The 17,552-nt window shown below is 33.6% G+C and overlaps 1 protein-coding gene across 3 annotated transcripts in view; it reads right to left on the bottom strand.

Moving 5' to 3' along the window:
• Positions 1-17,552, bottom strand: part of Dh31 (diuretic hormone class 2) — a 94,811-nt gene that overhangs the window by 10,954 nt on the left and 66,305 nt on the right. The gene's annotated exons all lie outside the window — the stretch shown is intronic.

Raw genomic sequence — 17,552 nt, forward strand, 5'->3', positions numbered from 1 at the left:
CAGATATCATTTCCGCCGAAAGTAGCGAGCTGTGTACCCCTACATTTATCTAGGTTATTGAACTTCTATGCTTTATTATCCTAGTTTAATATTATTTCCCGAAATAAGTTTTTGTCACAAATCTAATTTTCAATACATTTTATTTTGCCGACCACAACTTTTTGTAGGGTGTACTTTCAAACCCGACTGCCAGAAGTGAATCAAAATTTACCGTAACACTTTAATCGAAATTGAAAAGAATCCAAACTTATTATAATAAGAGTCATTATTAAAAAAAAAAGAAATCAGAGTTATCGGGTCCGTTTTTAAATGCATGCGTGATTCCAGATTTAATTTGAATTTCATTACAATTTTTGTACCGATAAACTTTATCTATATAGATGTACCTAAACGAAATAAACTGCTATAACTGTACTGGTACAGTACTACCACGACTATCATAATTAATAGTAGCATCAATAAACTCATTGTTTAAATAAAAATCTAACTTCCCGTTGTTGTCAAAAGGTCCATAATCAAGCATGTGCCCAAACTTTCCACGTATTGTTTTCCAACCAGTGCAGTCCCGTTTGTTAACTTATAAATTCAGTTGAGTTAACCATAACAAGCAAGTGTTAGTTATGAGTTTATACTGCAGTGACGGATGTAGCAAATTTGTCCAACGGAACAGAAAAGTTTGTGTTCGAGCAATAGCTGGATTGGTGAAGTAGCTAACGACCTAAAGTTAGTTTTCAATTGGAACTGAAAGTTAGTGGTGTTCACCTACCACTGATTTCAGAGAGAGAGTTTTTGTTGCATCGTTATCGCAAAGATAGGAATTGTGTAGGTCTACAGTCTATTCAATATAGGAATGGACAGAAGGAAAATAGGTTCTTTATAATGCAAGCTTTAGGAAGTAATTTAAAAAGTTGCATTTTTTTAGTATACGGTCTAAACTTAATTCTAATTAAAATATCGAAGACGTCAATATTACTTTCAATTATTCATTAACTAACTGTTGCCCGCGACTTCGTTCACGTAGAATCCGTTTATTGCTATCCCGCGGGAACTATGCAATTTTACGGGATAAAAACAATTCTATGTCCTTCCCGAGGACTTGTACTATCTGTATACCTACCCAATTTCACCTAAATCGGTTCAACGGTTAAGAAGTGAAGCAGGTAACAAAAAGCATACAGACATACAAACTTTCGCAATTATAATTAATATTACTGAGATTAAATTTGCTATTTTTCATATCATAATTTTAAAACAATAAAAAAAAACTTTTCTTTCTTCGTTGAAAACAGAGACGTCATCCTATAAAATACCTAAAGAGGCAGAGGTTCAGAAACGGAACGTTTATACTTAATATTGTTTACTCATGAAAAAATTTGTACATTATTTATAGCTTTTAATCGCCAGTTTGTATCAAAATGTGAACCTTTAATCATATACGAATAGTTAACTTTTCAAAACTAAAGCACTGCACCAAATTTGATGAAATTTGGCATTGAAAAAAGCTTGAGCTTCATAGCAGTAACTACGAGTAGAATATTTTTAAACAGGAAAGACCGGATGAGTCCACGAAACACAGTTATTAAATTATGTATAAATATGTGATAAATATAAATCGATTTAATATTATGTAGCAATTTACGTATTAGTTAATCTACTTACAAACTTAACAAAATTACGACTTCATCTTATTACTTCTTTTATTCATCATCATCATCATCATCATTATTAGGACTTCACAAAAAATGTTTATAACCCCTTCTTCTGTGACCTTCTAGAGTCCAATGTTATCCTGAATGGACTATAGGTGCTCAAGAATATTTAAGCACGCACTGTCTGTTGACAATCTTAGAGGCTACTACGAAATTCGAAAATCGAAGTTCGTATCTTATCGTCTCTCTCACTCTCGTATCCTACTAATATTATAAATGTGAAAGTTTGTGAGTGAGTGAGTGAGTTTGTGATTCGGATTTAGATGAAATTAAACAAAAAGTTAGTTTTTAACCTGAATTAAAACATAGAATACTTTTTATCTCGATATTCCCACGAGATAGGGATGAAATTATCTAGGTATATTAATCATGATCGTTTATAGACGAGCGAGCATTACTTAGCTTTGACGAGTTCCATTGGTCATCTACGGTCTTCTTCATCAGGTCCAGTTTACCAAATTTCTGAATGTAAATGCTTATTTCAATGCTAAAAGTGCCAAAATCGCCATAGGTGTACCTATAAAATTTGAGGTTTGCCCTCGATTTCCCTAGGATCCCATCATCAGATCTCGACTTGGTGACAATGAGACCACCTCAGAAGAGTACCCTTTCGAATAAAAAAAGAATTTTGAAAATCGGTTCACAATTGACTGAGTAATCGGCGAACATACATAAAAAAATACAAACATTGGAACGTAGAACCTCCTCCTTTTTTGAAGTCGGTTAATAAAGCATTTTTACAAAAATCTAAAAAACCACAGGCATAGAAAATATAATGAATATCTTGATTGTAAAATACCATTGATTTCTGTGCTATACTTTTCGTATAATATGAGGGCAACGAAACCCAAAATTCAACCGCCCAAATCTTGAAAAGCCGACAGCTATCTCGATATAAATTACGGACGTCGTTGCGGAAGGCATGGGGGGGGGGACGGCTGCGAGCGCTTATGTCACGAGCGATAAAGACAGCAATATCCCAAACGAATACCTAACGCGGCCGCGCGGCCGGCAGGAAACTTCTCTTAACAATAAGCTTGTCATTTTTTCGGTAGGAAATTGAAACATGGTAAATTTACCATTGCGTTATCTCCTATGGCTAAATAAAATATTTTCCCATTTGCTTTGGTTTTCCTCTTCTGCAAATTAGCTTTGCATTTTTAATTATAACTTTCTCACAAAACAAGATTTATTATCTCGAAGTAAGATTAAAGTGTGCAATTTTATTTCACCAATCACATATTAGGTATGTATTATGTAACTATTTACAGAATTGGCATTGGTTTGAAAAAAAAAAAACGTTTATTTATATATATTTTTCAATAGGCGAATTTAAGATACCTATTTGAAGGATTTTGGTTTTAGTTGAGTTTTAATTTTTTTATCCTATTTATAAGTTACCGGAATTATTGCTAACCGTAGTTGCCATGGCGTTAAAAACTACGTTTATCTTTGCCCGTCACATTTATTTAAGAAAACGTAGTGTCTTCTGTTTCCTGTCAGTGTTAGGATTAGGCGGTTTAGTTACAAAACGTTTATTTACGATGAAAGTCAAACAAAGGTCAGACGTTATTTTGCAAATATACATACGATCATTAAGTATTTTTTAAATAAAATGTTATAAACGTTGAGTGCGGCAATTGGATTTTGGTGGACTTTCCCCTGATGCGTTACGGGAAATATTTAGTCGTATCAAAGTTTACCGTGGTGCGTTACGGCTAGTATTTTCCCGATCATATTGAATGGCTGTAACTTTATGAAAAATCACTATACAAACCAAATTTTTCGATGCAAGTTAGATTATATAGTCTATTTTCTGTACGTTGTTTCTTTACCGTAAATTCAAAATAAAAAAGTTATTCACAAATCTGTACTTGTCTCTTTTCTACCTTCATAGAAACCTAGTTAATTCCTCCCCGCACCGAGGGCGAGAACACCATTTTCACCGCCGCACCCAGCGAAAGTCGAATACGGGAAAATAGTACCCGTACCGCACCCAACGTGTTAATAAATCTATTACTCGAAATGGTTTTGGAATTAGACCACATTGTAAAAAAGTGATCAATGCCAATTGCCGGCAGAAAGGGCCATTGGCAGTTTTTGTTTCGGTTCTGTATCTTGCTCTAGGGAAAGTTTAGGCACTGAATAGTAATCGCTTTATGTAAGCAAGATAAAATGTTCAAGACCATTGGGTACCTAAGAGATTATTTTGGGCGGTCGACCCGTTTTATGCGATAACCTATTTCTAGACAAAAAGTACTACTTTTTTCTATGATACGCTAAGTCAAAATATGACATTTCGCACGGTTGTTACTCATATAACGTAAATAAGAAACACTAAGTGATTTCTAGAAATAAACCTAAGATTTTAATAGAATTAACGAATTAATGACGACCGGATGGCCAATGGTTAGAGAACCTGACTACGAAGCGTGAGGTCCCGGGTTCAAATCCCGGCCGGAGCAGATATTTGTATGAATAAGTAATGTTTGTTCTAGGGTCTTGGATGTTTAATATATATTTAAGTATGTATCTTTTTTTAATATATAAAAATGAATCCCTACTTCCCTTGGTCACGGCATCACGCATGAACGGCTGGACCGATTTCACTAATTATTTTTTTGTTGTGTTTGCTATTGTCAGGAGAAGGTACTTATAAAAGAAAATTAGGAAAAAAAATACACCGGGGGCGAAGCCGCGGGCACCAGCTAAGTATGTTTATCCGTTGCCCAGTGTCCATAGTACAAGCTTTGCTTAATTTGGGACTTGGTCAATTATTGGTGTTAAGTGTCCCATGATATTTATTTATTATTTATTTAACTGTCAGATTTAACTGTTCATATACGTGAGATACCGTGGATTAAAAAGCTGGTATTTATGTAATTATTTATATTCTTTCATGGACTCTAATCCAATCAATTAATCTGACGACCGCTTCACAAATAAACGACCCATTTTATTGAACAGCAACGTTTGCGTTTATTATAGCCATCAGTTATTTTGATGACTGAAATTATTTTCAAGTTAAATAGATTACTTCCGATTTGAAGATAAAAACAGTCATAACTGAACAAATTGAGTGCTTATTATTAGCTTTTTCAGACTGAGATAATGTCGAATTTGTGAACACAACACATCTGATATTTTCGATCCTGTGCAGTAACTGGGTTGTTTTTATTCTTGCGTTGTAGGTACGTACATAAATAATAAGGTTTATTAAGAATTTTGTTTTCAATCTACGTTTTTCTGACTTTTCTTGCGTTATTTTAAACCTACACAACATTATACTAAATTTCGAGTCAATTCAACCACCGGAATGTATCAAATTCGACTTCCAAGATATGACCTACACAATACACAGATAGGTATACATTTGTAAAATTACTTTATAAAACAATATATTGTTTAACCGTTCTTTTTTAATGCTATTAATTGCTAAAATAATCAAAAATCTCGAGAAAAATTAACTTAATACAGACTTTTTATCGGTTTCTTATATAATAAACGAATTAAGCAAACGCATACGTATTATGATTAGCAAAACAATTACCAGGTCAACTGATATGTATTCATTATTAAAAACTTACTTTGCTAAGTTACGTACCTAACTCATTGTCAGTATCGCCTTATTTTAAGTCCTCAAAAAGTAGTTATTTAACGCGAGGATTCTCCATATAAGTACTTAAACCAGAAATGATTAATTTCCTTCTTGTTTACAATTATGAAAAGCAAGTTCCGACAACGGCGGCAGCAGTTCAAATTTACTTCCAAAGTTAATTACAAACTCACCAATAATACATAAACCATGTGCGTAAAGCTTCTAAATAAATAAAGATATTGAATTCTGCATCCTCAAGGAAGCATAATCTTTGTTCTTGTCTTGTAACTTTGTACAACTTTTACATGCGCATGACACAGTACGTACTCATAAACACTAAAGACGAAGCGCTACATTTTTTGTCAATTTGCCTTTGACCGAAATTGTTCTGTTTAGTTTCGGTCGGTCCCGGTCGGTCGGTTTGGTTTTGTACTCAAGCAAGGAAAGTAAATTATGCTAATGGAATTGTAGATATTTATAAACATAATAATACTTTTTTTTATGAATTGGAGTAGGTAAACATGATACGTGCGAATTTTTGGGTTCACCAATGTTTCGCAACTAACGTTTGGCAACCTGATTAATTTCGCAACTTTCATTCCGCAACTGTTTAATATTTCTGAAACTGTAAATATTTCAGGATTTTTATAAAACTAACCTAACCTAACCTAAAGGCGAGCGATGACCCTGAAATAAATCCTAAAATATTTACAGTTTTTGAGTTTACGAAATGAAAAATTGCGAAATGAATCAGGTTGCCAAACGTTTCTTGCGAAATGAACGGATACCGAATTTTTGTGATAGGTTTCGATTCCAAAATTTGCATATTAACCCTTTAAATATTGTACAAAAAAAAGAAAGAAACATAATCCGTAACGTTCGTGATTTACACTCATAGTCAAAATACCACAAACGGGACACGGGACGGGACAAAACACACGAGTAATATTACCTCGAAGTTTATAAAAAAAAACTTGATAAAAATGACCAAGTGCGGGTAGTTCACGAGTGCCGGTAGTTTTTGTGATCAAGTGCGGTTAGTTCGAAGGACTCGCGCTGCTAGGCAGACTTGACACCCCACACTTCAGTCTACTCGTGACCACGGCCACTGTAACGTGGTCGAAACGTTGAGGTGAATATTACTCGTGTGTTTCAGCGTGATAAGTTGGTATTTTGACTATAATCGACAACCATTTAGTTTTTTTCATGACCATTTTATACCTAGCGATAAGGCCGCCTATTTCTTACCTTCTGTGTACCTGTTTCTGTATCGCTTACTGTGGTGTACGATAAAGAGTCATGTATTTTATTGCATACCTTTGAGCTTTAAATCGTATATTCTGAGCTGACAACGTTGCATTTTTGTTAGATTTTCTCGATTATTTCATAAAAATTGAATGAAAATTAAAAATGTTTTCTGATAGAACACTGCCTAATATATAAGTTAATGTGTCTACTCCAATAATTATTGATAAACTTTTATATTCCTTAAAAACGAATTAATGTTTATGACCGGTTTTTAAAGAAAATAAAAGTCTATAACGAATAATTATTGGAGTAGACACATTAACTTATATATTACTAGCTTAAGCCCGCGACTTCGTCTGCGCGGATCTAGGTTATCGCGCGGTGGCGCCCTCTACCGGAATAAAAGGTATCCTATGTTGATCCTTGGGGTTCAAAATATCTATATACCAAATTTCATCAAAATCGGTTCAGTGGTTTCGACGTGAAAGCGTAACAGACAGACAGACAGACAGAGTTACTTTCGCATTTATAATATTAGTAGGGAAGAAGTGTTCTATCAGACCACATTATTAATTTTCATTCAATTTTTATGGAATAATCGAGAAAAACTAACAAAAATGCAACGTTGCCAGCTCAACAGGTATAAACGCTCTTAACTCATAACAAATTTGTAACTTTTATGAACAAGCCAGCGTAAGCTAGTAGTCATGTTTCATTAAGAGGAAAACATAAGTAGTGATATTAATCGCAAGCCTAGAAAATTTCCAAGCGTGTCTTTGTTTAAGGAACAATACACATGCGGGTGTTAGAAGCATTCACTTAGGATAGACAAAGAAATACTCTGAACAATAAGTATAAGCTTCTTTTATTTGCACCTTGCTTGGTAAAGTGCTAAGAATAGGAATATAATGCCATCCAGGTAGTTCCTTCTTCTTAATAATACTATGAAGTATTTTTTTAATCCTTTAAAGAAAATATGTCTTTTTATTGCTAAAAATTGTTGTACCATCAGTCAAATAAGTGGTCTATCAATTTTGAAAAAAATTTGGACAAATTCCTATCAAATGAATATGTCGCTAAAGTTGAACTTTCAAAGTTACAGGCAGACACGTCTATAGGCATTATTGTTTTATGACATGCAAACGACTATCAACTTTAGGGCGGTAGACCACATATTTGGCTGATGGTACCTAAAGTTGGCGCGTAGATTTCGGTTTGAGATATTTTTTTGTCTCAGAGAAAAATACATACCTGTTTTTATTTGTTGCATTTTAATGTTTATTTTAAAGAAAATAATATCTACTTATAGACTGACCAAAAAGCGGACAAAAGCAAATCTCTAATCTACGATTAATTAAAAATTCGAAACTTTTTGCCTACATCAAATAATTAATCTTATCGACAGAATCTTTTAATCTTTTTATACTCTCTAATTATACTCTAACTATAGCACCAGTTACAAATTTTGGTCAGTTTTATTTGATTATAAATAAAAAATTGCCCCTGACGCATAAAATATTACACAAAGTTAAATTGAAGAACCAACCGTCCTTTGAATGTGCCAAGTAAAACAAAATCCAAGCCATCTCAGATGTGTCAAAGGCTACCACAATATTATACGAACTGCCTTTAAAGTTGAAAGAAATATCAACCATAAATCATGTTTACCGATAGCATTTTCCCAACGAATAAATATTCTTTGTGTCTGCGTTATTTTGTGTCATGGAGAAGCTAGGTAGATAGGTACACCTATGCTTGCAAACATAATGCATTATTCAAATAAAAAAAAAATTAAAAAAAATGGTTATGTAGTATTACTAGTATTACGAATACATGCAGTTACATTTACTTATACAAAAGTAAATACTACAATACTTAAATAAGACAAATATAAATGTTACGAGTACGTGAATAAAAGTGCGTGGCGCCTATATACAAGGTGTTAATTAAATAACTGAAAACCTCAGATACTCCAAAAATATTTTTTTATTTTAAGTTAGTTGATTGAATTTATTTTTGAATACCTTCATCATTTTAAAAGATATTCGTGTATTTTGCTAAGTCAGTAATTCTACTTCATTTCTAACTCTACATTAAAATCTTCGAAATAGTATCATCATACCATCATATCATCGCTAAAATATTTAAATGGTGCTTGTTGCAGTCGTAAATTTTAGACTGGGCACAATAAAAATAGGATTTAAAAACACAAACACAACCTAATTTAAAACATAGTGTAGGTAATCGATTCTACTCTCGATTCTGAGCAAACTACTTTCTGGTTTTCAGTTATTTAATTGACACCTTGTATAATTAAATTAAAAATGGTTGTATAAATAATTAATTGACTGATTCATGCGTCAATTACTGGAGGTGTGTATCAATGAAATTCATATTTTTATTACTTCTCCGTTACCAAACTCGCAAGTTAGGTATCAGAGACAATTCTGAAAGAAAAATATTATAAATATTAGACATATCCACAATGATCCGAACTATTTCCTACTCAGAATCAACAGCATAAAAAAATATCCATACAAAAATGACAGTTTTGTCATGTTTTTTTCATACAATTGGTACTAAAGGGCGTCACAAAACTGATTCATGAAATTTGTATGAAAAAATTAAATAGTTTTTGAAAGAAAAAGTACACTTTTTTAAAAAAACGCCCGCTATTAAGGGCGGCACTAGGCATAGGTGACGTGTGCCTTGGCCGACGGCCTCGCGGTCTAAGAGGCCTCGTGCCTCAAAAGTTTTTGTTTTTTTTTTGCTCATTTATAAATCCGTCATATAATGAGTAGTGCCTCGCAAATTGTATCTTGCCTATCTACGCCAAATTTAGGGCCTGCCCACGCAGTAGTATACACACTGTTCAATGTGCGATAGTGCTGGAGAAAGATCAATCTTAGGTGCATATTGGTAACACAAGAGAAAGGTTTTCTTTCCATTACCAACTTAGTAGATTGCAATGTAAAGCCGATCGAGGGAAAATGGCGTATTGTTTGATCTGGAAACTGGTTACAAAATGAACATATCGTCTTTAAATCAGCGTGAGAAATGAAATTTCCCTTTACTAATCAACCGAGCGAGAAGCGCGAGCGTACCGTCTCCGTTTCCGCTCAAGCGAAAATGCTTTCGCAAATGCTGCTGTTCAGCTGTGTGTCTCTACATTTTAGTGAGCGATTTCAAGGGAAACTGCCCGGATAATATTTGAAAAGCGAAAGAAAAAGAAATACCTACTAGACTTACCCCCTGTTTCACCATCTATTGATTAAATTTATTTGACGGATAAATGTGATGCCGTCTCTGTTTGTTTTGTCCGAATAGACGGAGATGGCATCACATTTATCCGTCAAATAAAATTAATCAATGGGTGGTGAAACAGCCCCTTTGACTAGAAGTTATGAATATCGTGAGATAGGGATAAAACTCATGTTGCCACAAAAAATAATTGGCAGTGAAAATAAACAGATTTCACAGAAAATATGATGTGCCTATTTTTGCAATGTAGATTGAAATAAGCGGTCTCTCTCTGATATGTAATTAAGTGGAAGGGACCTCGAAAAGGTCACCTTTGTACGTGTTTTCTTTGTATTTCCGATGTTTTTATGGACACTATAACATGTCAACAATAACATTATTTTAGTTAAAATATAGGTATAAATAAGAACAACTTCCATGTAATTTAGATATGAAAAGTAGCGCAAGACACTAAAAATAAACTTTATATTTATTACGACTTAGGGGCTGTTTCACCATCCATTGATTAGTGTTAACTGGCGGTTAGGTGTGATGCCGTCTCTATTTGTTTTGTTCGAATAGACGGAGACGGCATCACATTTAACCGTCGGTTAACGCTAATCAATGGATGATGAAACAGCCCCTTAGAGTATACATTTATTATGATGATCTGTAATCAATAACTATCATAGTAATAAGATAAATAAAAAAATGTGATTTAAAATGATGAGTGATGTGATGTTGTAATTAATTTCCCGGTTTAAAAATATTAAAAATGAAATTATTGCAGCAACTGTCTTTATTTTATTTAGTAAAATCTATGAAAGTACAAAAAGGACTGCGCGGTCAATAATACCAATTTTCTGCAAACAATACAAAATATAACAATGTAGTGATTTTTTACACTTTTGGAAGCTATAAGTATATATTGATCAAAAAGTACGTTTGACTCTTTTCATGACTCGTCTCGTCATAAATGTAACGAAAAACCCAAAATCCACTCGCGGTATTATCCAAAAACTCATTTAAATTTTGCCTCATTTTCCGTGCAAAATGAAAGCTAACTCTCTAGGGGGCAAAATAATTATAGTTGGTAAAGTTACGTTATAAAATTGTTGTTTATTGCTATTAACTTTAGTTTATTAGGAACTTTAACGCGAGCCTATTTGTTTTAAGTGACAAATGTGTGTTTCTTGATTAGAGATGACTCTTAAATTATTAAGAGTTTACAATACAATACATTTTTTTTTCGAGTACATTTTAATGGTTCAAAACCCTTCATCGATCGATCTAATTAGTCTACCTGCGTACCTTAATTATTTTGTCATACTCTACCTATCAAGTTAAATAGTGGGTGGGTATAGAACATTCGTAAAGACATTTCCCAAAGGATATTCATTAAAGGAGCTTAAGCTCGTCAATTTCTTTGGTTAAAATATTATGTTTCAAGAAAATGTAAAACGAGATGTCTGAAAGTATTTTTTATAATTTCCGGTCATTCGATATGAAGCTCATCGAAATTATTTTTTTAACTTCAATTTTTTAATTTAGGTGACCACTAATTACTCGTATATCGCAGCTCTAATATAATTTAAATATTTTAATTACTTAAATATTCTTATTCCGAGATGAGGCATGCGCCCAGCAGTGGGATGTATATTTTTAGGCTGGGATGAATGATGAATTTTAATTATTAAACTCAACTCAAGACAGGATAATTATGAATAAAAAATTCTAACTTGTTCTTTCAAGTAGAAATAGCACAGAAATACAAGATCCCTATTATACAAATGAGTTTATTCCCGCGAAACCTGCGGGACCGTTAGTCCCAGCAATTATCTCGTACAATAAAACGACTTGCGGACCCTGACGGTACTAAGGTTCTTGATATTACTTAGTGTTAAAAATTTGGGACTTTGTGAAGAAAAATGTTATGTACTTAAACAGAAAAATGTGATGTTGTCTATTTGAAGACAAATTACGAGATAGATATAATTAAAAGTGTACACGAAAGCCTATAATATAGCCAGAAAAGAACAAAAATAAACTGCATTGAAAAATTTTATTTATATAATATGTAGGTATTGAAAATAAAATAACCAATTCAAAACAAAGGAAATGGGCATCAGGCAAGTTAAATGCAAAAGTATTTTTTTCCGAACTTCAATCGTGTTGGGATCGAGCTCGAAGCCTAAGATAAGTAGTTATCACTGAGCTATTAACTTTTAAAAGTCTAAAGGGGTTTTCAGGCTCTTTTTTTCAGAGGATAGACAGATGAAAGGCTAATTGGAAATGAAAGAAATAAATATTGATCGGTAGAAAATTAAAAACTTAGCTTAGTAATTATATTCGAAAGCTTGTCTTCTTTGATAAGAGAAAGAGTTCATTATAAACACCAGTCAAGTATATCCTGTACAAAATTAATGGTACAAGGTAATGGTGTGAAATATGAATCTATGCTATGCATACCAGCATATAGGTTTTTATGTTTCTCGGGCGCCTGATATACATGGAAAAATTCAATTGTTTTTTCCCAATACACGTAAAATTAGGTCTAAGGAATTGAGTCCTTACAAACAGTAAGAAATTAACATTTTAATGTTCTAATTCAGGATCGAAAATGCGTGTTGTATGTATGTGTATATTATATTTTGTAGGCCTTTTATTAAATGAAGTTCTGGACAAATATATTTGTTTAACGACTTCATTGTTTTTATCTTATATTTCATGGAAATCAGTTTGGTTTAATGTGTATTCCATTTAGAAGCGTTGGTACGAAATGATTTTACCGTGAATGTAATGTTGCTTTATATTTCGCCCGTCTTTGTATTGGGTGTCAAATAAAAGGGATAATGAGCGAATGTGTGGTATTCACTGTGGTTCATTTTAAGAGAAAATATACGATACATAACGCTACAGAGCATGAAATATTTTTTATCAAACAACAATGCCATGACCAATAACATCGGCAATGACAATAACGGCACATCCACGTTATGATTTTTCGACATAAGAAAATGTATGTTTTATTTACAGTATAATTTCGCTTGTTCTGCGTGCCGCTGTATACTTAACTCAGAAGTATACTATTTTGTAATAGGTCGTTACTTTGAACAGGCAGAAAACTCTAGGACAAGTTACAAAAAGGAAGTTTCTTAAGTTGATTCGTCCATAAAACGTAGCATCCAAATACCGTAGACGCGCTACGCCTCTACGCTTCTCCGTAGCGACCTACAACTGGCTACAACGTGTTTGCCAATTCCACAACTATTGCTATTTGCGAATAGATTTTCAGTACCTAAATAAACAAAGTCCTTTTAGAGAAAGTTCAAAGCTTCGCAAGTGAGTTGTTAATGCATTACTGAATATTATTTTGATGCATCGAATATGGCAAAGTTCATAATTTGCGATGCAACGAGCTTGCAAGTAATACGATAATGTTAGAGTTTGAACGGGCTTCTTCGTTTATGTGAATTTTTAGTTTTGATTATTGTTTCGTTAGCCAGTTGGCATCAAGTTTTCACTGTAATCTTGGATATATGGATTCAATTTTCTGTTTCTACGTTAATACATAATTATCCCACGTATTATTAAGAAATGTATATTAGGTACATTAAAAATTTATGTATATACATTGTTATATACAAATTTACCGCCTGAAAAGTACTTGCAGCTTGCAGTAAAACAATAGCAGCCATGACCCAGAAACTCTAAATCTTACGTATTTTTGTAAATACAATAAAACATTTCAATTCTGGTGGTCCAGCAACAGGGCGGAAATCTTCGACGGTATCGACTTGAAACTTAGTACAGTCAGCTGCAGAGAAAATTCCTGTAACGGTGGCAACCACATCGGGGGGTAACTTATTTTCTCTGAACGTTTCTTTGTATGTAGGTACCTAGTTTGGATCACAAATGAAAGTGCAGTAGACAAAAAGTACCTATACAGTTAGCAAAAACGCTTGTATTTTTGTTTAACAAAAGCTTTTAATGCGTGCATGATACATATTAGGGTTTTTTACGGGATAGTACTTTTTATTACTGGCTGGGTTTACTTTGAAGTTGGTTACATTTTAAACTTGAAAAAAAAAACTTGCAGTACAAAGTAGGGCATGATTTTTGTTTTACTTTTTAGAATATTCTTTTCGTCGGATTTGTCAAAACACTTGCTTTACAACACTTGCAGCTATTCTCACAGCTGGTTTTATCTGTTATTTGCATATTTTTTATGTCAGTGATAGTTCTTCGACGAATTCCGTATTATTCTATAAAAAAAAGATTAGTCTTTGTCAATAAACTATCTCTATGAGACATTTTCGATTTAATAACAATAATTTTAAACGTTTAACCCGAGCAGGCTAAACCCAGGGAGTTGTAGGTCGGCATTTGCATAGCTTTGTTTCATTTCCATCGTAAAAGATGGACCCAGAAGACTAAATTTTCCGCAAGACTTTGACGCGTTTTGCGCTGTTAAATTTATAATGACCGCTGTCTAACTCCTGTAAAATGTTAAGCTGTCATAAATCTGCCTGTTGATTGCTTGTTTAAATTTAGCGCTGTTGCTAACTTTCGTGTAAATTGTTGAAGGAGATTTATTGTTATCGAATACATTTTTCTATTTAAACCTGTGGCCGTATTTGTCTGAGATCTGGGTGCTCGTTACTACATTCACTGTTTCTTTCTACCCTTATCCTAATACCGTGTAATAGAAAGAAATAGAAATAGCGAATATGAATCTGACTGCCTCAGACATTAGGTTTCAGATCTCTATTAGAGTGTTGATGCTTAATTTTTATATCTTTATTATCTTTAGATACTTAGTATAAGTCAAATTACGAGTACGAATTTGCTACCTCTTTATAAATAGGTATGGGTCGATTTTGGAGCTCAGTATTGAGATAAATATATCCAGACTTGTATTAAATTTAAGTTAAGAATACCGCGGAGACTTGAAATGCAATTGTTAGAAATGCTAATTAATAAAACAATATTGTTGTGCAACCGCGTCTTCGCTCGTTATCGTTGTTGTAATTAGAAGTAATTGCTTTTATGCCCGGTTTAGATTATTGCGGTTTGAGAACGAATCAAGCGCTGAATTGCACCTAGTACAATATTTCAGGCATTATTAGTAATTGTAAGTTTGTAATTTAGGCATTAATTACACATTATGTTTCTCATGTCACATTGTTATGTATCCAAATATCTGATCAAAACGTTGAAGGGTTTCATTCTTTATCTTAAGATATATCCTTGCGCAGCTTAACGTACTTTGTAAAGAACAAATAAACTGTAGGAGTACAAATTACTTTATGAATAAATAACTTCAAAATATACTTAAATAATTCCTAAAATCACTAAATTAAGACTCTCATGTACGAGTAGGAATATACTCTTTAGAAAAGGACGAGACTCAGGAAAAAATATACGCTGATAAATTGGTCAAGCAATTTATTAAAAAATATAAATTCCTCCTGGTCTAGAAGTCAAAATAACTTACTTAAAACCACGGGTATTATCAAATAACATCAGCCTTAAAGGTAAATTAAATAAAAAACAAATTATTCATGACATTTGAATTACGACAATCCCCAATTCGTGTTTGCTCGCCCGGGAACTACGGCCCACCCAAGTCCTCTTATTCGGCTTGTGCCTTGTAGTGGAAGCATATAGTCAAAAATTACAGTACCTAACGTTTTCCCACTGACCTATTTGCAATTACCCTGCCTACTAATATGTCACGGAGGTACAACACGTGGCCAGTCCGGTTTAGCCCCACCTATACTTTGGTTCGCGTTACAAAGGTTGCAGCTAACACCGACGAAACGTGCTCGCTTTCCAATTACCAGGTATTATCAAATTAATCGTGGCCCGACATTATGAGATAACGTGGGTAAACAAGGCAGTGAAATTACTTGTAATATCCACGTGCTCAAAATGTAATAGGTCGAGGGAATATAATGTGGGCAAGAGATTATTTCGTTCTCTTTCTAGGGTTCGGTAACAGATGACAAGCGAACAATTATTAACGTAGCTATAGTTCTTCTTCTTCTCTTTAAAATATAGCTTTTCTGTCCTAATTAATAGGACAATTTCGCCAGTGTCTAGGTAAACTCTCTTTGAGAGGGACGTTGTACGGTGATTGTAGTTTTTGCTACTTAATAGTAAGATTCCAGAAACCACGTGGAGGCTACTTGCGCATTAAAAAATGTCAGACATGAGAGCAATATAAAATTTTGGGATCACTGTTTACTGTTAAGGTTAATCGCCGCATAAAACACTATTAAAATTATACTTCAACTAGCCAAAGAAACAGAAATAGCAAAATTAGATATTGCCTACATCCGCCATGTTCGAATGCTACAAATCGAATCGTAGCTATAGTTGAAGTGAGAAAAGTTTTTCCATGCCAAAGTCTTTATGACATTGACATAAGATTGATTTTTACTTGGCCTGTGTATGTTTTTTTCTCAAACATCCAAGGAAATGTCGTCCTTGTCTTCGAGAGCATAGAACGGCAAGTACGTATTTGTATAGCACATATTTAAGATTTGTTTTAATTTAAAATTAGAGGATAGTAATGGAATTTCATACAACATTGCCGGCCAAGGCTGGCAAAGAGATTGTCTTCTATTTCAGTGGGTTTTATTTCTTTTATTGATTATTTGGCATACTGCCAATTAAAGTTCATGAATGTGTAATTACTTTTTAATTTCTTATTTGACTAGATTATTTAATTACAATAAATCAGGTATTCAATAATAAACAAGGATTGACTTATTGTTAATAATTTATTAAAATAACCAATTAATAAGGTAAGTCATGAAATTTGGTATGTAGGTAGCTGCACGCCTGGAATAACACATAGCCTACTTTTTGTCCCGATATTCCCACGGGATAGGGACAAAAACTCTCAGTCTTGAAATTTTGAACAGTTCTTAACACAACCTCAATGAAGACCACGATATAAATTTTGGGAATTCCCAGGGGAATTTTATAAAATCCCGGAATTTCATTTGTACCAGATCGAATAGTTTACGTGTGCGAAGCCGCGGGTAAACTCTAGTATAATAAATGCCAATTAACAATTACCAATTTAACCCTAACCTGGTCGACTTTTAGTACTTACGATATTCATATGTGTAAATGTCGGGGAGCTCATTAAAGATAATGACGATCTGCAGCTCGGTCTTTTAAATCTTATAGCTTTAGAGAGGGCTTATTGTCTAACACTTGGAATCACAATCGATTTCACCATTTCTTTCTCCCATACGGTATAAGACGAGAGTAGAAAGAAATGGTGAATGCGATCGCGAACGTCAACGCGTTAAGCCGAGTTTAGACTTGTAAGAAAAATCGTGCAAGTTGTATTACATTGCGGCGCTCAATTGACCACTACAAAGTTGTTGGCTTTACAGCCTCGTAATGTACTCGTATTGCAACTTTTACGATTATAACGCACGAAGTCTAAACTCGGCTTTAGACAATACTGCCACTGATCTCTCTTCACATATACCTACATAAATTTGTATCGTCTATTATGTCATATATCTGTGTGAAACTTAAACATTTGTATAAAATCCGGCCACGAGCGTGTCGGACACGCCCGAAATAGGGTTCCGTAGCCATTACGAAAAAAATAAATACTTAATATTTTTCTAAGGATTTCGTATTTTGTACGGAATATTCCAAGTATTGTATATTTTATACCTTAGGCTGCTATTTACTCTTAAACTACTAATAATTCTCAAGAAAACATA

The sequence above is a fragment of the Choristoneura fumiferana genome, chromosome 16, assembly GCF_025370935.1.
Source record: "Choristoneura fumiferana chromosome 16, NRCan_CFum_1, whole genome shotgun sequence".
Taxonomy (NCBI): domain Eukaryota; kingdom Metazoa; phylum Arthropoda; class Insecta; order Lepidoptera; family Tortricidae; genus Choristoneura; species Choristoneura fumiferana.